At 36.5% G+C, this 18,107-nt stretch overlaps 1 long non-coding RNA gene across 4 annotated transcripts in view; it reads left to right on the top strand.

Annotated features, from left to right (window-relative positions):
• LOC135246549 (uncharacterized) overlaps positions 1 to 17,436 on the top strand; it is a 43,880-nt gene extending 26,444 nt beyond the window's left edge. The window contains exon 3 of one of the 4 annotated variants that reach the window (XR_010327778.1): positions 17,189 to 17,436. This is a non-coding gene — a long non-coding RNA (uncharacterized LOC135246549). Of the gene's footprint in view, positions 1 to 2,620; positions 3,357 to 7,543; positions 9,653 to 10,285; positions 10,907 to 17,188 lie in introns of those variants that run through there. The other 3 variants (XR_010327775.1, XR_010327764.1, XR_010327770.1) reach the window with 3 other exon arrangements.
• The last annotated feature ends 671 nt before the right edge of the window (positions 17,437 to 18,107 follow it).

The raw sequence follows: 18,107 nt of genomic DNA, 5'->3' as shown, positions 1-18,107 counted from the left end.
GGTTCAAACCCCGCCCTGGGCGTGTTGAAGTGTCCTTGAGCAAGACACCTAACCCCTAACTGCTCTGGCAAATGAGAGGCATCAATTGTAAAGCGCTTTGGATAAAAGCACTATATAAATGCAGTCCATTTAAATTTGCTCACCTCATTCTTCAGAAAATGTTGACGATCTTTTGTCACTTTGATTAAGTCGTCTTTATATTTTATGAATTTCACATCCACTTGGGCTGTTCTGGCCTCTTCTTCAGCCAGTTTCCTGTGACATACAAGAGTCCAAGGGATTCAGCAAAGCACAAATTCCAACTTTCCACTGTACAATTCATTTTAAAGGAATCACATTTCCTTAAAATAGCACAATGCATTATACGTTTCTCCAACCAGACTTTTGTATTTTGACTATACCTCCAAACAGTTGGTGCTGTCTGTTATAGCTAGTGGTGCCAGTTTCTCAAAGAAACATTAGCAGCACTAAAATCTGAGATTTCTTTATACTATGTCAGTGCAGCAAACATTATTAAAACACCAAAATCATTTTTACGTCTTGTCACTTCAAAGTCCTTCTTGCGTATGGTATTTTTGCTTGATACTTACTGCAGTAAAGCGGTCTCCTTTTCCTCCATCTTGATGGTCATCATCTCAAGATTCTTCTGAACCTCATCCTGATGGATGCTACGCTCCTGCACGTTGTTCTCCTTCAGCCCAAGCATCTCCTCGGTCAAATCTTTTATCATTAGCTGGAAGGCCTTGCAAGACTCCTGTTTAAAATATGAAATCGCTTAGCCACTGCATTTTGAGCACTTTTTGATCTTTTCAGGCATCTCACATGATAACCACATTCATACGGCATTTTTGGAATTTTTGGCATGTGGGCCAGCTTCTTACCTTTAGTTCTTCATTTTCAGATTTGGTGGATGTGGCAAAATGTTGTGCGCTTGCCAGTCGCTCTAACAGTTCCTTGATCTAAATTGGACAAATAAAGGGTACATGGGGATTGCAGTTAGTTTCAAAACCAATAAATTAATAAATCAAATCCAAAACAACAAACAAGTGATTTTTGTAGTGGGAGAAGTATTACACTAGCATTCGCTGTCACCTGAGCCTTGTCTAATTCTTGTTTCTCTTCCCACTCCAAATTAGTTTCTCTTAATTCAGCCTTTGTCTCCTGGTAGAGGGCCTTCTCCTGAACAAGTTTGCTAAGAGACACAGACCACAGCAGAGCAGGGAGTGTTAAGTCCTTGAGTGCACAATTATTATCAATATTATATTGCTACTCCTGTACTCTCAAATACTTCTCATTATGTCCCATAGCTAGTTACATCCTCCATAAATTTTTGAACAAATTATCAATTTACAATACGAAGATCTAGTCTTTCCAATTTTGCCTGACAAATCTAGGATTAAGACTGTTTTAGCAGTTACATTTAATAAGGCCAATGTGTGTCGGCTGTTTAAATAATTATCATTACAACTATTATTATTACACCACCATTATCCTGGATTGATTTTTATGTCTGTCGCGTCAAAGCCCATTTTTCATGACAGTTTTACTTGATATTTACTTCTGTAAAGTGGTCTCTCTTTCCTGAGCCTGAATGGTGACCATGTTTAGCTGGGTCTTGAGGGCGTTAATCTCTTTGTGGTGTCCGCTACGCTCCTCGTCAATGATTGTCTTGACCCTGAGGATTTCTTTAGCCGAATTGACGGTCATTGCCTGGTAGGCCTTGCTGGATTCCTGTTTTAAATATTAAATTGTGGAAACAAGAAATTGCTACACTTTCAGACATGAGTCACATGATCACAAAGTTAGCAAAGTGCTATTGACAATGTTGGCTCGTGAATTATAGGCCCATTTCAGCTTCTCACCTTCAGCATCTCCTTTTCAAATTTGGCGGAGTGCAGCAGTGTTTTCATGTTAGTCGAAATTTTTGTGAGTTCCTCAATCTGGAATTGGAGAAGCAAAGGAAAGGAAACATGATGATTTGCATTGTTCCCAAATCGTATGCAGTGTGTATACAAAAACAAAAACTTAATAAACAAGTGATGCATGCAATGGGAAAAGTACTACAGTGATTTTGGATTAGCTGGACTTGTTCACCTGGTTCTTGTATAAACTCTCTCTTTTTTCGTGGCCCACGTTCGTTTTAGTTGTGGTCTGTTCAGAAGCTTTACGTTCCGAGTACAGTTTTGCTTCTGACTCCTGACGAAGCATCTTCTCCTGCACTAGTTTGCTAAGAAACACAGACCACAGCAGATAGAGACCACTGGGTGTTGAAACTATTTTTACAGATTATTCTTTAAATGCCTTTATTATGTCCAATAACTGTACATATATCTCAACACAAATAAAAATGTAAAAATTCAGTACGGACACAGTTTCTGCCATACTGCAGAGCTTAATCCAGAGTTTAAAGGCTTATCTTATCAGTTACATTTACATTTACCAATATCATTGCAACAACAATTATTATAAAACCATTTATTTATTATTTAATTTTATTTGTCACTTCAAAGCCTTTCTCCTCCAAGCTTGAAACTTACTGTTGTAGAAAGCCCTCGCGCCGTTGCAGTCGTTTGGCAGTCATCTTCAGGCTGGTTCTTAAGACTTCTGCCTCCGTTTCCAGGTCTTTCAACTGGTTCTCTAGATTGATCTTCGTCTTCTCTGAAGCCAAAGTTCTCGCTTCGTATGCCTTGCATGACTCCTTTTAGAATAGTAAATGATATAAATAGAAATGGTCATTAGATATTGTAATTTTTTGTTTCTTCAAATTTATATAATTGTATAAAAAATACACTGTATACAATAAATTCAACAAAATGTCTAATCGGTGAACACTATTATTTTTTGTCGTGAAGTACATGAATATGAAGGTATTTCTGATGTAAAAATGTTGCTGTAGCACAATGCTAAAATTTATTGGAAATCACAATGTTCACTCTTTACTTTGAGAAGGCAATAGTCCATCATGAGGGAGGTTATGGTGTTCCTCATCCTCTTGAACTGGTCTTCAAGGTCTTCTTTCTAAAATGCACAAGTGCGAGAAATTATTAGTAAAAGGTATTCCCAACAAATATAGGAAAAATCATAAAAAAGAGAGTCTGAAACTCACCTTTTTGTGCAGATCAAAAATTTCATTTATGGCAGCATTTCTTTCTGCAGAAAGTCTCGCTACCTTCTTTTTAGTCCCTAAACAAAATGAAAACCCAAGGTTAAAATCAAACCTTCTTATTCACTAAAATGCTGACACATGTGTAATCAATCCTGTAAGATGTTAAAAGACATACTAATGTGCTCAATAAACTGTTTTGAACTTACATTGGTATATCCTTTTTTTTACCTGAGGACAACAGAAGGGAGACAGAAGAGAAAAATATAGTCAATACCCTTGACATAAACTTCACTGTATTACAGTAGCTGAACAAGTTTTGATCATGTAATCATGGAGAAGGCCATAGGTAAGGGGCTCTGGGACTACTTGTAGGCAGCAGACACAGTGAAAGAAGAGCTTACAGCTGACCCGGTCCTCCATACTGCCAACACCCATAGCAGGAGTAGGATGGTATCTCCTATGCTAGGGCCTGGTCTCCAGCCCTCCGGTAGATGGGTGATGAGCTGAAAAAGATTCAAAAAAGCATCATCTTTAATGATTTTAGAAAGCCTTAGCTGGGTACATAATAGGCCAATCCCCATCAGTTAAAATGCACATTGGTACCCCTCATCAAGGTTATTCGAGGAAGAAAACCCATGGCAACGTGATATTTGTGATATCAATTTACCACATAATATACATGCTGTAATTAATAATAAATCCTTTAAAAACTAGCATAATGTACCGAGTCGGACAGCTGAAGAAATCCATCAGTAGAGAACGCAGGGATCACAGGGGAAATTTGCACTGTGGAAAAAATGAAAGAAAAACTGATTACAGACAAAATATTACTGAAATCAAAATTCACAGAACAGTACCTTCTCTTTAATACAAGCAAAACAAGGTACTGTACATTTCCTTAGAGGGAATCTTGCTATTCTGATTATTTTTGTAAAGGCAGGTTTCTTAAACCAGTATGGAGAGATGGCTAGTTATTTAACATAAAACCTATTTTTGTGTAATATACTTATGTCATTACATTATCAGTTATGACAGCTATACTGTATTTAAGATGAACAAAAGGTAAATTATATATCACAGAATAATCTTGATAGGAAAATAATTCTCTAAGTGTCTATTATAATAAATATATGCCTTCAATATCATCTAGTAGCATCATACAGATATCATTCAGCATTACTCTCTTGGTCAGTGTCAATATCTGGCAACTCAGGTTCTTCTTTCTGGCTTCATAAGGCATTTATGTTTCAAGAAATATACCCTGCTATATATAAACCCCCATTATTAAACTACGGTACTTTCTAGAAATGTACACCACAGTATTCATACAAACAAACAGGATCACAGGTTTCAAATTCAAATTCGCCCTCCTCAACTTACCGAAGTTGGAAATTCTCACAGGTGTTAGGAAAAGCACAAGGAAAAGGGAAAAGGGAAGGATAAGCAGCCGCCAGTGTGAAAACACATTGGATGGCATGCTCATATACTATGCAAAATATATATTTTTAACAGCAATTCCTGAAAAACAATACAAGTAAATTAATAAATTAAACCAATAATGTAACCAATACAATATTTCAAATAGTGTTAAGAACAGCAATTGTGTGTAATTGAATCAGAGAGTTGCATATATAGTGAAAGACATCCATTGTGATGTCATAATGATCATTTAAAACATAATATTTACTGGAATTCTACAAAGCAGAAATAATTTTTCAAATGGCATCTACTGGCATCTTCGTTGCCAAGGCAACAGTAGGCACTGTATTCCATTAGGCACTTGGAATTCTATACTTGGAATATCAGCAGTGCTCTCCATGGTGCTAAAGTTGAAAGACTGTAACAATACTGATATTTACTTTGATAATAACTTTATGTTTTTTTCCAGATAAATATACAGTGGAAAAAAAAACTTTAGAATGTCTTTTTTCTGCATGTTTGGAGCATATATAGTCCACATATCCCTGAAGATTCTTCCAGTTTGGAAAATACTGATATATCTCTGTCAATCTGACCTTTTCATCCTCTGTTCTTCATCAATGATATATTTGTTTTATTGCACACATACTGATCACATTTATTGTAATGTTGCATTGTTATTGGCTGAAGACTACGGCATAATCCAGCCCAAGACAAATTGGGACCAAAAACAGAAATTAAATATCATTTTGTGGAAAGAAATGTGGATTGTTTTTGAAGTATAGTATCTAAGAATACTGGTTGTACCATTTTTAACTGAACTGAAAGCCCTTGGTTTTAAATGGGTTTGGAAGAGTTAACAAGTGACTTCATACGTTACATTTCAATGGTGGGTTTCAAAAATGCAATGGATCATGTGTTTCACGTAGTCTTTAAAACAATATATGGCCATGATATCAATATAAACTCTGTTTAAAGTAAAAAAAAAAAAAAATGAAATAAACTGCAAATCAGTTTTATTGCTTTGTGAATATATGCAACTGTCATATAATATAATATAATGAATACATTCAGCTGCAATTTTGTACGCGGTCCTCAGCAATGAAAGGCCATTCCTGTGGGAGGGAAGTCCTCACTAGCTTTGCAAGTAGAAAAAAGGTGTTGACAAGTTCAGAAAGACTTCTCCAGAAATGTCTGGTGCCAGCGCATTCGCCTCTCTCATATTATCATCCGCGGATCCCAATTGAATTCAGTGAAGATGATTGTGATATCTTGCCAGGGGCTTTCTCAGCCGTCTCCTGGTCCTCACGGTGATTTACTGTCCACCTGTTGCTTAATAGGGTTTGCATTTCTATTCTGAAATCCATGTAGAGTCTCCATTTCATGAGCATGATCCACAACATTGAACTTTTGTCATAAAGACCATATTAGTAAGCTATGAAAAGTAACATCATGGCTACCAAATATTTGTAAATGTGTGAAGAGTTTTTCCAGAATGATGAGCCCATGATTATTTATTTTTTTAAAGTTCAATGATTTATATTCAGTGGCTAGCCATCATATTCTGATTTTCATTTTAATAAGACCATTGATTCCATTGTATTTTTCCTTAACTGTGAATGGATTATGGGGCTCTGCGTTCTTGCCGTTCTCATGACTAACTCTAATACAACTTTTCAGGAGTTTAATCTGGATGGAAGGTTTTGAACACCTGAAATAATCTTTCCTGCGATAATCTCCATAATCTACCATCTAAAAGTTTTTCCTTTCTATATGGTGTAATAAGAAATTGCAATTTTACAAGGTAGTATTGGTATATTTATACACAGTACACCTCTGAAACTGTGTACACTGTGCAAACTGATTTAGACCTTTTACCCTTTATAGTTTCCCACTTCTAATGTATCAGATATGTGAGCTGCTGATTCTGATTCTTTGCAGTACTGTGTAGTAGACAGGTGCTAAACTTCAGTTGAACAGTGGCTGAAGTCAGTCACCTCCTGCCTTCTGCTGAAAAGTGTGTTGAACTCTTTAGAAGTGATGGAAGGCCCTTCTAAATAAAATGCATGATCATAACCATCATGAACTGACCTACATTAGGTCTGCTGACTATCATTTTATGATGCTCTGCCCCTCCATGTATCTCTAAGAAGCAATGGCTTTGTATGGAAAATATATTTATTTTTGTGAAGTTCAATGTAATTTACAAAATATGATTGCTGTATTCACTAAATTAGTGTGCATATATTGCATTTGCATGTGCCATAATTGTACATAAACTATAATTGGGTTTTAATTTAATATTTCAACACTATATATAAGATTCTTTGTTAGGGTCCCCAACCTTCATGAAAGGCTGTCGGTGCATTTAATCAGTTACATTTCTATGCTTAGGTAAGACAAATAAAAATGAGACTTTTCAACCTTACACAGGATGACAAGTTCCTAGCTCAACTGATTGTCACATACCAGTTTCACATAATAGACATGTGGGAGGAGAACAAAGCACAGTAACAGGACTAAATATATACATATCATATTGCCAGCAATCCTACATAGTTTACGGTTTTTTAATAGATTTAAATGACTTCAGTCCTTGTGAATATAGGTGCATGCTTTAAGTAATCATCATGCAATTATAACGTAACGCAACTTGCCACAAACTAACATTTCTGCATAGACTTTGTTTTCAAAGACAGGACACAAATAAACACAGTGTAAAATATAATTAATCATCTGCTGATACCTTGGATTATGCAAGTAAATTCATAATTTATTTTACGCTTTTTTGAATTTATTATGAGTCAGAAAGTGACATTTTTTATAAAGATAGAAGTAGCAAGCTTTAAGAGTGACATAATTGAAGGTTCCCAAATAGCAAGAACAAAAAAGAAAAACAAACAAAAAAGAAAAGAAAAACCCCATTTCATTTCCTGTATCCCACCTCCATGGAAGTGGTTAGAATCCTAAAATAAACTGAAGGGTTGCTTTTCCATTGCTTATTTTTATTTCCCACAGGATGAGTATTATGTCTTGGAGGGAAAACATTTGCTCTGTTACACAAAGCAGAGTCAGGAATGGCATCAACTGCAAATTGTCCTTTGCTGAACAGGACAGCTTTTCCAGACAGAGATGCTTTTGTCAACATAAAATAAGATAGTTCTCCAAAAGGAAAATGGGCATATGCTGAAAGATTTATCTGTACTGTGTCTAAAGTTTGCATTCAATGTGCTGTGCTTTGTTTTTCATTCTGAGTGAGGAAACTGAGTATTTGATTTGATGACTTGGTTAATTATGTCTTCGAAAATGACCAGCATATTATGACCAATGCCATAATGCTGTTTTAAATTATGCTTGGTTCATTTGAATAAATTATTTTGAATCATTAAAAAAAAAAAATCAAAATTCCCTTTATCTCCCCTGACAATGTTATGATAGGGGATATGATAGGTGTTTTGTGCTGCTGACTGCATTATGTGGGCTCTATGGCATACAATTCAAGTAGAGTGCTCACATTTTCTTCATGCAATTTTGAACAGCTTTCAGAATAGGGAGCTTCAGAATGGACATAACGCAAGAAATGGACATAAGTCATAGTGAACTTTTCACAAAAACAACAAAAACAGTTTGTTTGGTGCTGAAAAACAGATGACAAAATGGTCAGAAAAATGGCCCGAAATAATGGCGGGGCACTTTTCTGTCTGTCAAATTGTCACAGGACTGCACTTAGTAAGGGGATTCAAAAATACTTTTGTGGCCCCAGGAAAGCTATGTCATAAGGCTGTTTCATGTGGATATTGATAACAGAAACTGCATGAAATCAAGAGGATGATCTCGTTGACAAGAAAGCCATCTGTTAACCATCAGTTGATCAGTCACATTTCAAATGTGATTACACAATAAAATATTCAGCGTTAAATAAAGTCTTACAGAGTACATATTGGGCTCATACTAGGTGCCCTGTTAGAGTTTAATTAACACTGGACATTTATCTTTTGTAATACATATATTGTGCCATTTCTGCCTGGTGAATGTGTTTACACAATGAAATTATCAGTGTTAAATAAAGTCTTACAGAGTGCATATTGGGCTCATACTAGGTGCTCTGTTGGAGTTTATTTACAGTGGACATTTTTCTTTTTTAATAAATACACTGTGCCATTTCTGACTGGTCACATGCCTTCTGTGTCACGATGGACAGACGTAAACGTATCAACATGAACGGCTCGGGACCTGGTTGCTTTCTTCACTTTCAGAGGTTTTCTAACCAGTGGCCCCCAAACCCCCATAAAATCATATATCAAACTCCACTTTGAGGGAAAATTGGACTGTAAAGGTCAGCTTTTACACAAAACTGTCACTTGTGAAGTTTAATGGTCAGCCATATTATAAACCCGGTCTCATACCCTTCATATCGATCAGTTCACAGCTCGCCATTGTAGCAGGAAGGGATGAGACCAGGTTGTGCACACAGTTATAATTGTGGAACCATGTGTACGTTGTATAATATTTACAGAAAAAATGCATATGTGAAATGAACAATAAAATAATATAATAATGTAACTGTAAAGGGGAAGAAAAGTATTTTTGTTTTGAACAATTCCTTAGTTTTCTAGCCTGTCCTCCTGTCCATGAAATATACATAATTGATTCAATTTCGGTTCTTTGGTGACTAAAGATTTCCTGCTTATATAAAGAGAGCCATGATTGGTTTCAATCTGTTTCATTAGCTAATTTATGACTATCTTTACTGCATAGTTGCTGAACATAATTAATTCCTAAGGAGAGTAGAGCAGATCAACTCCTCTAGGACTCTCTGCAACACACGGCTATTGGGATTTGGGATGATTATTACAAAAAAAGAGGGTTATAATAAACTGTCAGGAGATCTAGGGGCAATGTTTATTAACAACCTGAGATAAAAATTTATGCTCATGAAATTATGAGACCTCCAGCATATGGTGAACTGGCACCACCCCTCTTGCCCTTGAAACAGGCTTTGAATTCTATTTGGAGTTTTAGGACATGTTGTTGATTTCCACTCAATATATACATGCTGTAGTGCTTAAATGCATACTAAGCATTTTTGTGCAAATGTAAAAAATAAAATGTGTTAGTACTTTATAATGTTCTTATTATTCACATCAACTGTTGAAAAAAAACATTGACTCAGAAGTTACAGAGTATTTCAGTCATTTCTGCTTGCTTCCTTTATTGCCTATGGGTATGGTACTACAACAGAGCTGTTGTTGGTATTATAAAAAGCCAGTGTGTTTCCATCATCATTGTGTGCATGCTTTTCCAATATCTTTGTTGGTTTTGCGGACTTGCCAATAAATCAGCCAGAGAAGCAGCAGCCACTTGTTTCAGGTCAATAAACACGGATAATACTGCACTAGGAAATAAAATGCAGATAACTGACGAAAAATAAAGTCAGAGAACTATGGCTGTAGGAGGGAAAGGGAATATTCAAGCCTCCAAACTGATGAAAGGTTGTCAAGCTTCTTACTTCTCTGCTATGTGCAAATACAGAGTACATACACAAACTAGTGACTATTTTATCACCGCTTGACACAAATCAATGCAAAATAGAATGTTGGATTAACATAAAGATGACGCAGACAGCAAAAAAAGTGGTGTGTGTGTGTGTGTGTGCTTAACAATTAAATAAGCCACATTTTAAATATGGCTGGCAGCTAAGATGAGTACTGTTGAAGGCAAAGTTTATCCACTTGTTTATTATGTCTTGTTATATTTTAGGTAAAGCCATACCACAATTCATTGTTCCAGCCAACTATGAATCCTGCCATCCTCTATGGCCCACAAGATCTGAATGCACATGGAACCTCTGCAGTCAAATCACATCAGTAGCAGACCTTTGAAAAGATACCGCTGTGAGAAAACTACTGATAAGTCCATAACATTGTTTTTTTCCTCTCAGACTCAAGGCTTTGGATTGTCTTAATCATGAGCTTCTGAGGTGGAGTGGATGAAAAATATAAGAGGAGAGGAATCAAGCACTTAATCACAGGGATTTTAGTCTTTATCTTTCAAATTTAAGATGAGGATAAACTGAGCACATTAACAGCTAATACGGAAATGGCCAGGCTATGGCGCTGAGCTCCTACCAAAAGGTGAGATCTTATGTATTGAAAGTAACAATAGTATTTGACTTTACATGATGAAAGATGTGATTCACATCTTCACTGCAGATTCACAGTAAAATTGTGCGTAAAGTTTAAAATGCTTTCCAGGTGAGATCCACAACACAAATCTTTGCATTCCTGTGTGATGCTCTGGCTGTTCCAATAGCCAGTTGTAGCATGCTCTCTATCCTTTTTCATAATTCAGACACACAAAATGTAAAACAACCAAAGCAAAATAAATAAATAAATACCAGAATGTAATATTTTATTTGTGGTGTGAGTATACTAGAACATTAGATATCTGAGGAGTTTGTATTATCAGTATATTTAATGACAACACTAAAGTTCAATATGGTTATACTGTTTATTTGTTACATACGGCAACATACAAACATATTTGATCAAACTGAATGATCCCTTTTCCCTCCCCAATTTAGGGTCGTCCATTGTGCATCTCAAGTCACCTCAGTGTCTTGTGCTAAAGCTTGCTGATTGTAGCTTGACTTCGCTCACAAACACGAAAGATTATATACAGTATAGGCTACACAGATTGATACGTGAGCGCTAACAGGAGAGGTGCGTTTCCTACTTGGTGATAACTGTTGACAGCTGGAAATCCGGGTGCTCGGCATGATGCTCAGAGAGACTGATGTAGCGGGAAACCTGAGTAGCCCAAGCTAGCTTGGGACCACGTTACCCCCGGTGGGACGGGGCCAAACATGTCCCCCTGCTGTCAGCTCACAGTCAGTCGATGATATAGTTGCGTCTCAAGCTCATGATGATCGAGCCTCTTGGCCTATGCCTGTACTAACCGAGTCAATCTGAAAACATGATTTATTTAGTGCATGGCACCTTTTGAATCCCTGTGCAGTAAATACATGTGAGTTGTGTTCATTATAAAACAGTGGGGTGTATGAATATAGCCGTGCAATATTTAAATGGGAGTACTGTAGCACAACATATATTATGCTAAAAGTTTCAGGACTTTAACATCTTGCTTTTAACATAGTAGCATGAAATCCCTCACAGGATTTTACACCTTACGAAAACCCACCAGAAAAAAAAAACATCAGACATGCACTGGTACAACATACGGTTTACTAAATCATTTGTATTGTAACAAAGTAGCAGTTTAAATTTCACTTAAATTTGTTTCACTTAAAGTTAATTCCATCATATTTCGAGGTAATCACCACATGCAAACATCCAGGAAACTATACGCCTGTTAGAAGGCTTTATATTAAATATGACATACTCTTCTCTTTCTGCGAGAGTTTGTTTCTCTTACTGTAGTTTTAACTGACTTTATGTCTGGATTTACTCCTGGAATGACAGAAATAAGAACAAAAGACACTCGACTTTTGTGAGTCATGGAAATCCGACCACTTTCTGGTAATAGGAAGGATTATGGTGACAGCACCTGTGCCAACCCGCCTCTGAAGGAAAGAATAAATGCATGAAAGTAGTGTATAACAACTGCTAAATATAGCTGCCTGTGTATAATAGGCAGAGAAGAATCCCACAGAACACTATTTCAGAGAATCACTCCATTTCCTTCTTTGTGAAGTTGATCCCTCTAATTTGTTTTCCAGCAGGAGACACCAAAACACAGGAGTCCTTAACATTTTCGAAAAAGTAGTCCTATGATCCTAAGGATTTTTATTAAAGTTTTTATGAGAAGTTATCACTAAAGTAAAATCATAATATATTACACATATGTTGCTCATTTTTTCATTCAAGTAATCTGTGGAATTACAAGCCACATGCTTGCACGTTATGACCTACAGTTCAATTCGGAAACAAACAGACCGTGTTTATTATGTGCCAAACCAAGTTTGTTTCCCTTACACGTTTTCTCGCCAGCATGATACATCAGAAAGCAATAGGCTAGATTTCAAATGGAAAGTGTACAAGAGCAGTCAGCCAGAAAGATATGGGATGCTGGCGAGGAGGCAGATCAGCAAAACCTAATGGATACAAGAAATACCGAGACCTTGAAATATATGGAGCTAAGCAGAAAGTGAGAATAGGATGCTAAATTAACAGTTTGGCCTGTCATAGGCATTTGCATCTGCCCTCATATATATGAAAAAATAAACACAAACCTAAATCGGACTAACTTCCCACACAAAATGAAGACAGCATGTAGGAAGTAGATTTTGAAGAAGAGACACCACCCCAAAACCACCTGGTGTAAATATACTTCTCAAAGTTACTGTTACCACATAGAGAAGTGCAGTTGGGCATCACAAACGACAAATGCAAATGAAGGTCTGTTGCTTATTAGCTAATGATGCTCGGGATGTCATCTTACTCCTGAGGGGTTTGGAAAGGGCACTTTGTGGCTGCATAGGAGTTTATTTTTTTCATTTTGTGGAGATATGATTTAACCTGATGAGTGAACAGACTGTGTTCACAGCAGTCAACAATAATGAGGCACCTGATACATGCAGGCAACACTGTGCTGAGTACGTGCTGTGGGTCACGATCCGACAGAAACGCATTTCAGAGTCTTTATCTGTTGAAAAGTTATTTTCATCACCCGGTGAAATGACAGCCAATTCTTTCTTTTCACAGAAAGGGGGGTACGTGAACAACAGTCATTGAATTCATTATCTTTACAGACTCTAAGCAAATGTACTATTTTTAATGCCATTTATTTCTGTGTTGTGTCAAAGTACTGGCAAGCAAATGGAAGACCATACTCTTTCAAATTTTCCACTGATAACTATCTTGGCTATGTATAATTTAGTTTCCTAAAAAAAATGTCTTTGAGCATTGGATTTTATACATGATATCTATTCCATGATATCTAGTTAGTTTGATGCACTTCATTTCAAGGAGGAATTAAAAGCACATAGTGTGCTATCAATATTGTTGTTACTAAGGACAGACACAACCCAAGTACCCACAGTGAACTGTTTGTATGTCCAAAGAACAAGTCCATGATTTTACCACAGTTCACATACTCAGAATCAATTAATTTAATAATGTATTAATTTACCTATTTTGTGCGTATTAGCCAATGACACATCTACCAAAAGCATTCGTTTGCATTCCGCATCATTGTATGTCACTTTTGAATGTTTAAGGGGTAATCAACAATGATCACCCCAGACAGAAGTGCTAGTTTTAGTCTACAACACAGTGAATAGAGAAACAACTGGTGTTATCCCGGGAGATTCCTTAAGACTCCACTGTGCCAGTGCTCATGGGATTTGGAGATGATATTCTTTAGTTTGAGGTACAGCAGCATTACCATACATCCAACAACAAGGGGAGGACTCATACCTACCCATGACTATGATTTAATTTCAGTTTTTCTCTTCAGAGTTATATTGCCAGTCTGTTCTTTTTTTTCTTCTTCTTTTGTTACTGACCTGTTCAACCTGTGCAAAAGAAGGAAAGACACACACAAGCCTCACGTGTAATTCCCTGGTCTTGCACTGCATGTGTTGCTCTTAATCTCCTCTGACATCATATGGGTTCTTCTAGAATACGATTTTGTATTATATCCACTGGAAAAAATGTCTCATTACTGAAGACTGAGCCAGAGTGGATTATCCTGTTACCAGCAGAACAATAGTGCACTGTATTTTAATTTGAACCAATATCTCAATAACCATTCCTGCACCTGTTATTACGCTAAAAATAAACAATAGGATACTGAAAAACACAGCAATGTGAATAGCTGCACATTTGCTCGTTCTGTTTGTGAAGTCAACTGATCTCTCCACCCCAGTCCTTTTCATCTGAAAAGTAATTTTGTGGCAGCAGCAGGTGTTGCAAAGCAATGGGGGGAGTAGTTAAGGCACTCTTCCAACTTGGCATGGCTGAATATTATAGATACTGTAGGTGCATCTCTTTGCTTGAAGCCATCTATGACCAATTGTTTGTTTCTATGGCCAGATAAAACAGCTGGAGCAGGGGCCAGCACAGTTCCATAGCTTTGTCTTTTTTTCTCATGAACAGTGCTGACCTACAGCTAATTTCTCTGTGACAGCTGTATTTCTGCTATTGGTTTCCATACTTGAGGCAATACAGAGGAGAATCTGAAATGTCATTAGCTATAAGGTTATGCTTTTCTGTAAGGAGGATCTAATTCTGTTTGAAATGCTTCAACGCAATATTCTTAATTGTAATAAAACAATCAATGCAGGGTTTTATAAAGTCAGAAATATTTTGAAATCTCCTTGATAATAAAAGAGAACTCAGAAGAAGTTCTTTCCAGGCATTATAAATAAGCAAACACTGCCATTGCCAAACTTTTGAGGCTGACACTTTTTGTTAAGATTTACAGCTTTTCAGCTTGGTGACTGATTGAGCTTTCACTGTGTATTCCTTGCGTTGACACATCCCAGCATACACTGCATTTAAAAAGTGAAGAACTCAGCAACATGGTTATCTGCACGAAATGCAAGGTTGAATTTAAAGGTGCATTTTAAATGTTCTGGAGACGCTGGAACTGAATTTGTCACTACATAAAATGAATTAATGGTCTACTACTATCCCACTATTATTATTTAAATGCTATTATTTCCATTTCAGAATCTCTGCTCCAGTTATTTAAAAAGCATACATTTTCTAAATGATTGGATATTGAAGTGCACCTTTCTCAAGAGTTTGACAGTATCCTACCTGAGTTACAATCCAAGCTCCATAACAGCTACATTACATAGCCTTTAGTTTGGCCTTAGAGGTGACTCATATGTGTCCTAAAATCTCCTTTGGCTTTCTTGTCATTATTATTAAATGTTTTGTGGTATTCCTCTACTCCTTTATGTATTTGTATTCAGTAAGTATAAAATTCTTAAATATACAATAATGCAATGATTTCTTTATATGCCTTGACACAACACAAAGTGCTGTACCTGTGGCACTGTTTTATTGGTCGACATAATGCAGTTGTGTTTTTGTTATTTACTATTTTTTTAAAAAAAACAATAATCCTTGGGATCTGGAATCTGAAAACTCCCAGCCTTACAATCAATTATTTACAGCCTCTCAGAGCAAAATGTAAACTAATACATGTGAAATGTGCTAAATTCCAGAACGTACACCTTTTTATTTCATTTCAAGAGGCTCACACATACCTTTAATTTAATCATCTGTTAATCTGGTTTTAGTTTCACTGGTGTGATTTTTTTAAATAAGTAATCTTATTTTGTAATAAGTAATAAGTAAAACAATGACATTTCTACTGTCTTTCTATGTACTATTAATCTAATGTCTCATTTATTATTATGTTTCCATGGAAACAATAAGGTTGTATTCTTAAATGATGTTGTTATTCTCGTCCACGCTTTCCCGAGTGCTTGTGATGAGGGGATGTGACTGGATTTGATCAGCTGGCCGTGTGGAATGAATTAATGGCAGGCATGGCCCTGTATCAATTTAATGCAGAATCCATTGTGGATTTATCTTCAATGAACAGCCTTCATCCGTAATTAGGAATTCATAAGAAGAAACAATTGTATGGTCATATAATACAGCATTAATACTGCAAGTGTATAATGGACAGATATACATCAGAGTTGGCTGCAGGTCCTTCTCCAGGGTATAAATTCATCTTAAAAGTAATGTGTCAGTGGCCATTTCAGAATTATTATCAGGTATTTCACTGCTTACACCAGTGTAGATGCTGTTAGAATACCTAATACCTAACAAACACTGTTTGATCTTCACAAATCAAGTCATTGTATCTGATGGGCATCATCAAATGGGACCCATTGTTTAGAAATGTTTCAACAGTTCTGTAATGTTTTTGAATGTACCACGGTCAAAAAAACGAATAACACGTTTCCAGTTCTCAGCTTCCCTGTTGTGGTGGGAATTCAAAGAGAAACATCGCTGATTCCAAGATTATCTTGACACAAGTGCACAAGTACACAAAAAAAATCCTCTTTGGGGAAAAAAACTTATATAGAGGTGACCAAACCAAATTACCCTGGTGTACATTTCAGGTCTTAAAACATCAGTACTTACATAGTGAGGCAATAACACAGCCACTGCAGAGGATGTAAGCCCATAAATTGAGGTAACTACTTTGTGAAATATTACAAGGGAAATTATACCTGTTCAACAGTGAATGATTTAATGATTGATAACATTTGTGCAAATAAAAATAGGATGGCGCCTGTTTTGCTGTCATATCTCAGGCTGGAAGTAGGCAGACCTCATATTCACATTAGCTGCAATCTCTGTGTTATTGACACAGCTGTGATAGGGCGAATTCTGATCATGAAGGAAATGCTGGGCTAACCTAATTACGGAAATGGTGAGCTAAATTATAAACCTCAGATATACATGCATTGAATGCAAATTTGTTTCAGAAATCAGAAATATTGAAACTGAAAAATGCATGTGCATGTGCTCTGTTTGCACACACACTCACACATAAACACACACATGCACAAACACACACACACCACCACCACCACCACCACCACCACCACAAATAATGATTATATCTGCTCTTGTTCTGTGGTATATTATATGCGGAATTGTGGAATTCCAGAATTGCTGACGGACAGAGATGTTGTCAGCAAATCAGTCCAAGAGTGTGTACTTCAGATGGCTACCCAGTGGTCAGCAGATGGACAGATGGGCAATCCTCACATGGACATGTGACTCCACAGGACTCAGTGGAGCACAGTGAATGGCTCTTCCATCTGACAATAAACCTAACATAATTTGTTCTTGAAAGATGACAATTTTCATTTCATAGCTTAATTAACAGTGCAGCGTTATACAGAAATAAATTGAAATAAACGCAATCATTTCAGTTAACTTATTTCATTCTGAAATAATTGGCTACAGGAAGTGTTTCCTCGGAGGCATTAAAAATTAGTTCTATTATCTAACCGGTATGCATTTTATGTCATTCTTCCTACTGGCTGATTTCTGTCCAGCACTGTCAAACCTGGTCTGAAAACTCCAGTGGCCTTTATCTCTCAAACTTTGGTTTCCTTCAATTCAATTTTATTGGACACAGTAAATGCATGCTCTGAAGAGGGTGGTGCCATAAATATATTGAACAAACATGAATGTCCCATGTAGGCTTTGAAGCCTGAATCTATGAAATATGCAATAAGCCTATATGAATGAATAAAAATATTGATTATGCAATAGCTTGTGCAGGATAGGGGGCCAAGTAAGGCCAATTTAGGTCTTACTAAAGTCTAAAGTATAAAGCTATTCTTTAGAAATCAGAAACACTGCACAACCTTGCAATTAGTTGCTAATTAGAAAGAGATTATAAACAGAAAGACAAACACTGGAATTCAAGTGAAATGAAAGCTATATTGTGATGTCCAGCTTTCATTTCTGTCTGTAAATATTGAAGTGAATTCATTGAAAGCATTTTTTTCAAAGGCTCTAGAGTCACCTGACATTCTGAAACTGCTTATATTGAAAGGAGAATGAAGAGAAATTAA

This window comes from Anguilla rostrata, chromosome 2 (assembly GCF_018555375.3).
Source record: "Anguilla rostrata isolate EN2019 chromosome 2, ASM1855537v3, whole genome shotgun sequence".
Taxonomy (NCBI): Eukaryota; Metazoa; Chordata; class Actinopteri; order Anguilliformes; family Anguillidae; genus Anguilla; species Anguilla rostrata.
This window is presented reverse-complemented; position numbering and strand designations above follow the sequence as displayed.